Consider the following 10320-nt stretch of genomic DNA (forward strand, 5'->3'; position numbering starts at 1 on the left):
TGATCCAGAAGAATAAGCAGAAGTCAGGATCTGGGTTAGAATCTTGGTTCTGTCTATGAACAGCTTTATGTTGGGCAAGTGATTTAATCTCTTCGTGCCTTGGTTTCTCCATCTGGGGGTAATGTGGTTTTTATGCTTCAGTATGGTGTGGGTAAAGATGGAGTCACTAATTTTTCTGGTGTTTGGCCCCTCCTTCTCACATAGGATTCTTGATTTCTGTCAAATTCCCATCAAAGCCACTTTCATTGACTTCTGGGGGTCCCACTGTGCTCCTCTGTTCTATGCCTGATGGGCACCAAAACTGTCCATCTAGGCACCACTGATTTTTCTGGTGCTGCCGTGGCTCTACTGGGTGCTGTCATTGGTGTCCTGGGGCCAGACTCTACCCATGACACTAGGGTGTTATGGTCCATCATTTGCGACGCATTGGGAGGGAGGTTGTCTGCTCTGTCTGTAGCTCTCTGTTGGAAGGGTACCAGAGCAGTGCTCCTTGGCCCCATATATGAGAGAGTTTTTTGTGAAATAATCCTTCTGTTTCTAGCCTCCACTTTACAGAATTCAGCAAGGAGGTCCTTGGGGCCTGAGCCAGGAGAAGACTCAAAGGGCCAGCCAAGAGACTAACGTCAGAACTGCCCTGCTTCTCTGAGGACCATGACTTTCTTATCAGGGAAATCTCTTGCCTGGCTAGGCTGTTGCTACCCTCCTGGGAGGTTTGCTCCAGAAGGCCGCTCAGCCCTTTGAAAACAGTCTTCTGTTGAGCTTATCCAGTCCAGTCACTTGGATTCAAGGTGAGACCCTCCTATTACACGTCAAGTTTGAAGATCAAAGCAACTTTCCAACGCAACTTTTTTGGCATTAAATGGTCTCAGAACAAGCACACAGAGTTTTGCTTTTAGTGACACAACTGAGTTCCTCTTGGATCTTTCATTCCATGTCCTGGTGACTTGGTTCCTGTCACTCAGGATGGGGGTATTGTCCCACATCTCAGAAAACATGCACAGGTGACGTCTCGCTTTTTTCCCCAGGTGTAAGTATGCGTGGATTATGTAAGGTCTGTGACATCTGTATCCCCTTGAAGGTCGCCAGATGTGTCTGCCTGATGTGAACAACCCCACCTCCGCCAGCTGCAAACCTCACCTGTCCTCAGGTCTGGAGGCTCACCAGCATTGCACAGTTGAGCTGCATTATTTAAAGTCATGCTTTCACGTGGTCTCAGATGGCTTATTCTGGGCAGAAGTAACCGTTCCAATTTTGCCTTGTCCAGTTCAGTGGAACAACATCTGCAGTGTTACCATTCCTCAGTGGTAACCACTGTGTAAATATACTTCTAATGGCTGCATAATTCTGCACGTAAAACTATGACTTATTTAACCATTCCCCTATTGTTGAGCATACATGTCATGTCCTCATTGTTTGCTCTTCTTAAAATTGCTTCCTTGAATAGATTTGTACATGAATCTTTGACCATTCGGTATGAAACATACATAATAATGATGAAACTGAGTGATAAATCAGGCCGTGCCTGTGTAATAGGCCATACTTGTCCAGCCAAAGGAAGTTTAGTAGGGCCTGCTCTTCTAACAGCTGAATTGAATTAAAGACCAGTGTAGGCTTGATACTGCAGTTCTCTGTCAGTTTCCCAAAAGGCTGGAAGGCATAAAGAGAATTCTCTGGGAGCAGACCAGCACATAAACAAAGTTCCCAAAAGCTAAAAAGAATCCAACTCTTCTGGAAGGGTTCTTCTCATTTCATCATTTGGATATAGGAGTCTGGATGGTCTGAGGACTTCTGACAACAGTCTCACCTTCTTTTCTGATGTGTCATGTTATTTTAGGTGTCTTGTTATTTAAATAGCTTTAATTAAATAAAATAAACTGCAGTCCATTGCATCAGATGGAATGACATCAACCCTGAAGTGACTGGAAATTTCATCATGGAGTAAACCTTGAGATATTTTTGATTTGTTTCCTCCCTCTACCTTGTGCAATCCAAATGCAGTCTTAATTTCTCCAGCGGAGGCAATGGCTTATTCACAATACCACCGCCATGCACATGATCTCATTTGATTCTCGGAACAGTTCTCTGAAGTACAAACAGCTATTTTTATATTATCCCAGTTTTATAATGCAGAAACTTAGGTCCCATGATGTTAAATGGTTTCTGGTCCATTTCCCAGTCTCCAGGCAGGCCAGTGGCTAATGGCTCATAGAGACAACACTGCTAGAGACTCTGTTTCCTAGAGACTCAGTCTCCCCCAAATCCACCCAGAAACATTGCCCCTGTCAACAGAGTGTGCAAACAGCATAGCAGCTATGCAAGCCCAAAGCACCCCCTCGGGTTTCTGATCTTGGCCTTCTCCTGACCTTCTGTGATACCTGTATAGGGCAGGGCTCATGATGGACGGGCTACTGGCTCTGCCATTTGAAAGGGGGAGATCTCTTCCAGCAAAGCAACTCAAGAAGAGAGAAGAGATGCTATCTGGCTTAGGATCTGAGAGAGGCGATGTGGCTAAAGAAGACACGAGGCCTAGGTCTGTCTTAGCTAGCTTCTGTGACTAGAGCGGCATCCTGCGGTCACCCTCACTTTCTGCCACATGCAATGTGACAAGGAAGCACATGAGTACCATAGCTGGCCTAGAGCCGCGGTTGAACTTGAACTATTTGCCAACATTTAAATGGTTTACTTTATCATTTTACTTGTCTGGATTTTGATTTTTTTGGAAAATTGGCAGGCCAGGATTGCTGAGTGGCATCGAATAGCTGTGGCTGAGGAGAAACTGTCTCTCTGAGCAAAGTGTACTGTTCCTCGCCTCCCTCCCCCATCAGTCAGTGCTTCATTTGACCTCTCCGGCCCACATCAATGTTTCAGTTTGAAACCTTTGAGGGAAAATGAATGATGAAAAAAATATGCATGGCTTTCAAAATTTATTTTTGAACCAAAGTAAAGATGTACTTTCATCTAATTTTCCCCCAAGTTTTTGTTTTTACATTTTATTATTATTTTTTAAAACCTTTTTTCTTTATTCATCACAAAGGGCATCCATGCACACATGAGAGTAGAGTGAGAGAGACAGAGAGAGAAAGAGAGATGAGCACCTTCCACAGGGTCTGGTCATGTCATGATTCCTTTCCTCCAAGTCCTCCAGCCCAAGGGATCCTCACTAGCATGCCCAGTGTGTTTTAGGCTGACCAGGCTGGGGACTCGAACTATGCTTACTACGTGGGATCTGGCACATTACTGCTATACTGCGGAGCTAGTTCTCCACGAATGCTTTGAAGTTCCCACATATGATTCTAAGGTTCTGTACGCACTTAAAAGTGAGCAATTATGTCTGTTACATAATTGGCCCATTTTTTTAACCTTCTTCATCTGTCCGTACTCATACAATTACTAGAATACAGTGGGTGGGTAGTATCAGGGACCTCAGCTTTGGAATCACAGGCTCAAGCATTCATCAACTCTGTGACGCCAAGGAAGGAAAAGTCAGAGTTTAGGTGGGTGGTTTCCCAACAGGGTGCACACACCCTTCAGGGGATGGAACAGTCCAAGGAATGCAGGAAGTTTGGGGACCACTATTTGGAGCACATGTGAGCATGTAGTTCTGATCTTCCTAGCTGAACCTCAGAAAACTTGTGATGTGACAACACCCAGAAGGGCAGAGTGTATAAGACACTGGGCTGAAAGCAGAGATTAATGGAAAGTCTGCCTATGGCACAACTGAGCCTTCCCCGCCTACTCACGCTCCTGAAGCAAGGCCTTTACTACCCAGAAGAGATACTGTCAGATTCCACTGTTTGGAAAAACAAAACAAAATAAAGCAAACCAACAAACAAAACAACAAACAAACAAAAAAGGAATATCTCCAGAGAACATTGAGCACATTTTAGTATTCAGTGCCCCCCAGGAAAGCAGGAAATCAGCACATCCTAACACTCAGAACTCCTCAGCATTTGAAGCCTTCCAGTTAACATTCCCTTCCAGGAACAGAACTCCTAGTCAGCTTTTTGTGGGCTTATCTTCTAAATTAAAATAGACAGTGAAGAATCTCTATGTACGTCAGGAAAAGATTCCACAATCGAAGAAAATAACTGCAATGAATATGGAATAAACAACAAACTGACAAAAACAAAAACAAAAACAAAACAAAAAAACCCACTAGAGCACACAGTTCTTCTGAGGAAGAGAACCCAAGTAAACACAAGCTCAGATTAATATATTCAGAAAGGGAACCAGCAGATGGCATAAAGATTACGTCACTGGTAGTCGACTGCAGTTCAAATCCTGGACCTGGTGTCTTAAAACTCATGTCAGGTACATGTGCGTGCGTGTCCAAAATCCCGAGAGGAGAATGGAGGAGAGTGGATTGCAGTGCGGCCTTATTCCCTGGGGGGTAGTTTCTCACTTTCTGTTTCTCTCTCTGTGTTTTTCCAGCAAGCACACATACCCTATAGTAAAAATCTTTCTCAAAAACAAAAACAAAAAAATTCAGAAAGATTCATGAAAGCATTTCATCCATAAAAAAGGATGTATGACAAAAGGTGAGCAAGAAGAAGCCATAACTAAAAACACAACTGTTAAATTGTAAGCTGGTGCTGGCCCAGTAGCACAGGGGTTAAGCTTTATGCACTAGGAGCTAGATCCCACACGGTCAGCAGTGATTCAATTCCCAGCCCCAGAGGCTTTAGAAACATGCCAGGTGCATGTGCATGTGTGCCTGAAATCCACATGGGATGAAGAAATGAAGGAAAAGGGATTATGGTGTGAGCATGTCCTGTTTGGAGGCATTTCTCTGTTTTTTTTTTTTTTTCTCTCTCGCTCTCTCTGTCATGCGCACACATACTAGTATAAAAAACATACAAAAAAAATCAGTGAAAATTTGAAAGGTCAAATTGTGGTACTGTCTCTGAAAGTAGAACCAAAAAGATAAAAAAGATTGTTAAAAAGGTAAGGAAAAAAGACATAAAGAATAAATACAGGAGGCCCAACATCCAATTAATAGTAGATTTGAAAGGAAGAGCAAAGGAAATCAGGGGAGAAGATGATATCAAAGAAATACAGGAGAATTTTCTAGCACTTTGCAGCCACACATCTCATCTGAAAGAGCCTAATGAGTTGGGAAAAGAGACCCACTTAGTCACATAATCTGACTTTTTGGAACATCAAAGATAAAGAGAACAATTCAAAACTTCTAATTAAAAAGAAGACCATTTATAAAGGAATGAAAATAAAATGGGCATCAGACGTCTCACTGGCAACCCTGGATGACAGGAGGCAATGGTGTGATGCCTTCAATGTCCTGTTAGAAGATGACTTTTAACCCAGAATGTCATACTCAGCTAAACTAGCATCCAAATGTAACATAAAGATCTTCTGTAACAAACAGGAATTAGAAAATTGACCTTTCAGTTTTTAGGCATTTGAGAACACGCTGTAGCATAGGAAGACATGAAACTTAGCAGATCTGGAACTGACCTAGGAAAGCCATAAAGGTAAATCCCATCATGACAGACCCTAATAGGAGGATGGTGAGCTTCAGAGGGACGGGCTTAAAAATTTAAGAGTTCCCACTGGATAAATAAGCTGGGAAGCTGGGAAATTAAAGAGAGAGAGAGAGAGAGAGATGAAAAAAAATACAAGATAAAAGTAAGGCAAAAAGAAAATGCTAGGGAAAAGATAGTTGTGTAATAAAAGGAAGAGCAGTCTTCATAAAAGTTTCACCTCTTCAGAGGGCAATATTTACAGAGTCACAGTAACATATATTATTTAAGCAATTTTTGTTTCTTAGGATCAATTTATGGAAGTGTTATGTATGGCTAATAAGAGAGTATAAATGCTGTCATCCTTAAAAATATGAGGAACTTGGGAACCAGCAGTTAGCGTAATGGCTATGTCGCTGGACTCCCACATAGTCGACCGCGGTTCATGTCCCGGACCCGGTGGCTTAAAACTCACGCCGGGCGCGTGTGCGTACGTGCCCAAGATCCCGAGAGGAGAGTGGAGGAGAAGGGATTGCGGCGTGACCATCCCCCCTGGGGGGTGATTTCTCGCTTTCTGTCTCTATGTCTCTCTCTGTCTGTGTGGCGAGCGCATGCGCCCTATAGCAAAAAACCTCCCCCCCAAAAAAAAATATATATGAGGAACTTCAAAAAGTGTGTTAAAAATGGAATTAAAATGTGAGTTTGAGTGCAAACAAATTTTAAATTCCCTGTATAGTTTTCTTGTAATAAGCATTTTCTGTGAACTTTTTAAAGACCCCTTGTATCTGAGGCAGAAGTGGGAAGGGAAGAGTAAGGATGCCACTTCCCTCAGAGATACCGCCTTTAGTTGACAGAACAAGAAATAAGGTTACATTTATCAAGGTAACAAAGGTCACCTACATGGAAACAAATAAGTCATAAGAGGGGCTGCTTGTGCAAATGAGTTGAATTCTCACTTATCATGGAAGGGGTAAATAGATGAAGTATGCAATTAATTAATAAGTAGTCAGACAAGTCTATTATTTAAAGGTTTCCAGATAACATGAGAAAGAATCTAAAGAGTTAAAATGATTGTTTCTGAGGAATGGGACCGGGCAAAGAGTTTTTTCCCAATAACCTTGTCTACTCGGTCTCCAATGTATTGCTTTCCTGCCAACCACCCCACCCACATTTTCCTGATTCCCCTCCTCTCTCTCTCTAGCTTTCTGGTCCCAACTTGTCTATTTATAAATTTAATATCATTTTATTGTGGCTAAAAAGTCAACTGGGACCAGTAGATGGCATAATGGTTATGTTGCTGGACTCCCACGTAGTTGACCACAGTTCAATACTGGTGTATTTGCATGCATGCCCAAAACCCCAAGAGGAGAACAGAGGAGAAGGGATTGCAGTGTGGCCACTCCCTTTGGGGAATGATTTCTTGCTTTCTGTCTGTTTCTCTGGTGAGCATACAAGCCATATAGCCCAAAAAAAAAAAAAAGTCAGCTAGCAGGGAGTAGTGGTTAAGGCATTGAACTCCCACATGGCCAACCGCAGTTTAACTCTTGGACCCAGAGGCTTGAAAATCATGCTGGGCACATTTGCATATGTGCTCAAAAATCCCAAGAGGAGAAGGGATCATGGTATGGTCATGCCTCTGGGGGTGATTTCTCACTTTTCTTCTATCTTTCTCTGTCTTCCTCCAGTGAGCACAAACACCCTATGCCAAAAACCTAAAAAAATATAAATAAATAAGCCAACTAGCACAAAAGGTATAATCTGATTCAATGTCTCCTGGGTGGCTAATCCCATACTAGAGTTTTTTTTTTTTTTTTCTTTTAATCATTGCACAAAGTGGTCCATTTCCTCACAGAGCATTTGGAACTTCTGGAGATAGTCTGAGCTCTGCAAATCTAGAAGTAATAAGGAACAGCAATGGGGTGAGGATGATATTATTTCTGTATATCTGGTATGGAAGAAAAAATGATTACTAATCATATAAGTTTTCTATTGTTACCTAGCAAATGACCACAAATTGAACAGCTTAAAATAACACTCAATTATATTTCACAGTTCTGTAGGCCAGAACTCCTCACCAGCTCAAATGATTCTCTACTCATGATTGGACTAGGCAAAATGAAGGTGTCAGCCAGGCTGGCCTCTAATCCACAGGCACTGGCAAAGAATCCACTTCCACACTCATTGGTGGTTGGCAGAATTCAGGTTCCTGCAGCTGTAGGGCTGAGTGTTTTTTTGCTGGTTCTTGGCAAGGGGTTGCTCTGAGCCCCTTGAGGCTGCTCTAAGGTCTTTGCCATGTGGCCCTCCATCTTCCAAGTTACAACAGGATACAATCTCTCTCATGCATTAAAGACTTCCCATGCTTTGAATTTCTGTGATTAGTTTTTCTGCTATAAACTGGAGAGAAGTCTAACTTGTAAGAGTTCATGTGATTAGGTTAAGCTTACCCAAAAGTCTCCCTATCTTAAAATTAACTGATTAGTGGGACCAGCACTTAGTGTAATGGCTATGTCGCTGAACTCCCATGTAGTTGACTGTGGTTTGAGTCCCGGACCCAGTGGCTTAAACTCATGCCGGCCACATGTGTGTGCATGCCCAAGATCCTAAGAGAAGAATGGAGGAGAAGGGATTGCGGCGTGGCCATCCCCCCTGTGGGGTGATTTCTCGCTTTCTGTCTCTCTGCCCCTGTCTTTCTGGCGAGCACACGTGCTCTATAGCAAAAACCTCTCTCCCCCCCAAAAAAATTAACTGATTAGTAACTTTAATTACATCTTTACAACCCATTTAGCCACATAACTGTGGGAGTGACCCCTGGGAATAAATGTCATGGAGCCACCTCATTGTTCCACCACACTACTCAAAAAAAGTGTTCGTTATTTTTTGCTATAGGATGTGTTTTATTTTTAAAAAAAAAGTACAAAGGGGAAGTTGTTTTTTTTTTTCAAGTGCTCTAAATCTGACTTCCTGTAAATAGCCAACAGCATTTCGAAGAGATCATCTAAATGGGTCTGTGTGCCTGGACATAGACGGAGCAGAAAAAAGCAACTGACAACAGTGGGGTTTAATTCTGCATCTTTTTAATTTTTTTTAAAATTAAGTTTCATTTTACAGAAAAAGAAACTGAGGTAGTATAAAAGTAATTGCTAAAGTTCAGGTTAATGTTTCTAACCACGAAAATACTTAAAATATCCCTTTTAAAGATAAAAACGGGCGGGAGAGTGGTGCAGCAGTAAAACTCGACACTTTGCAAGGCTGACCCACACGAGATAGTTGTGAGGTTTGCATCTGGAGACCTCCCTGAGTACACAGGACACGTGTGTGCCCATGATCAGCAGCCGGCTGAGGTTGTGGATGGATGACAGCATCGAGACTCTGTTTCTCTTTTGACTCTCTTGCTCAGAATAAATGAATGAAAAAAAAAAACATTAAAAACAGATAAAAAGGGACCAGCAGTTAACGTAATGGCTATGTCGCTGGACTCCCATGTAGTCCACCGAGGTTCAAGTCCTGGACCCAGTGGCTTAAACTCACGCCAGGCACGTGTGCATGCGTGCCCAAGATCCCAAGAGGAGAATGGAGGAGAAGGGATTGCGGTGTGGCCATCCCCCTTGGGGGGTGACTTCTCGCTTTCTGTCTCTCTCTGTCTCTCTCTGCCTTTCTGGCAAGCACACATGCCCTATAGCAAAAACCTCTAAAAAAAAAACACACACACAGATAAAAATAAGCACAAAAATCATCAAGATACTGGAATCATGTTTGCTTTAAAAAGCTACAGTTCATGGGACCAGCAAATGGAGTAATGGTTACATAGCTGGACTCCCAAATAGTCAACTGAGGTTTGTCTCGGACCCAGTGGCTTAAAACTCACATTGGGCACATGTGCGTGCATGCCCAAAATCCCAAGAGGTGAATGGAGAGGAAGGAACTGTGACATAGCCAGTCCTCCTTGGGGGGGGGGGGTGATTTCTTGCTTTCTCCCTCTTTGTCTCTCTGGTGAGCACATGTGCCCTATAGCAAAAATCTCTCTTTAAAAAAAAAAGTTGCAGTTCTTGCATTTCATTTTTTAAAGTGGACTCTTCCCCAGTTCATCTTTACTAAAGATGAGTAAATTTATTTTCTTAGAAGTCTTCCTACTGCTCTTTTCCATAGCTGTCCAACTTTTGTTAAGTATACAATTATTTTTATAATTTAAGAGTGTGTTTACAATGTGCTTTTTAACCATAAGTACCATAGTCATTTTACCTTAATTCTATATTTAAAACAACTCAAGGGGCCAACAAGTGGCATGGTGGTTAAGGTGTTGGACTCCCACATGGCCGAATGCAGTTTGAGTCCCGGACCTGGGAGCCTGCTTTCTCATTCTCTCACTCTCTCTCTCTCTGGTGACTACAAGTGTCCTATAGCAAATTAAAATAATAATAACAAACAAATAAAAATTTTTAAAATTCAAAATTTATCTTTGATTTTTAAAAAAAATCTTCAATTCTTGTGATTTATTTTGATTCATCTCTTGGTTGACTGAATTTTATCATAAAGCAATTTTTTTTCAAGAATGTGGAAACCTTGGGTTCATTCACACTCAAGAATAACTGTCAATAGCCTTTGTGTTTAAGGGATAACTTGGCAGAATATAAAACTCATGAGTCATACTTTCTATATTTTATAGACTTGGCTTTATTGTCATTTAGGTGTTGCTCTTGAATTTTTTTAATCTGATATATTTTACTATTGATCACGCTGTATACATTTTACCTTGACAGTAAATGTGCTTCCTACTCGCTGATTCAAGTCTTCATTTCAGTTAAGTTTATTTTATTATTCTATAGTTCCATTTGTTCTGAGCTAT

This window comes from Tupaia chinensis, unplaced genomic scaffold (assembly GCF_000334495.1).
Source record: "Tupaia chinensis unplaced genomic scaffold, TupChi_1.0 Scaffold000568_1, whole genome shotgun sequence".
Taxonomy (NCBI): domain Eukaryota; kingdom Metazoa; phylum Chordata; class Mammalia; order Scandentia; family Tupaiidae; genus Tupaia; species Tupaia belangeri.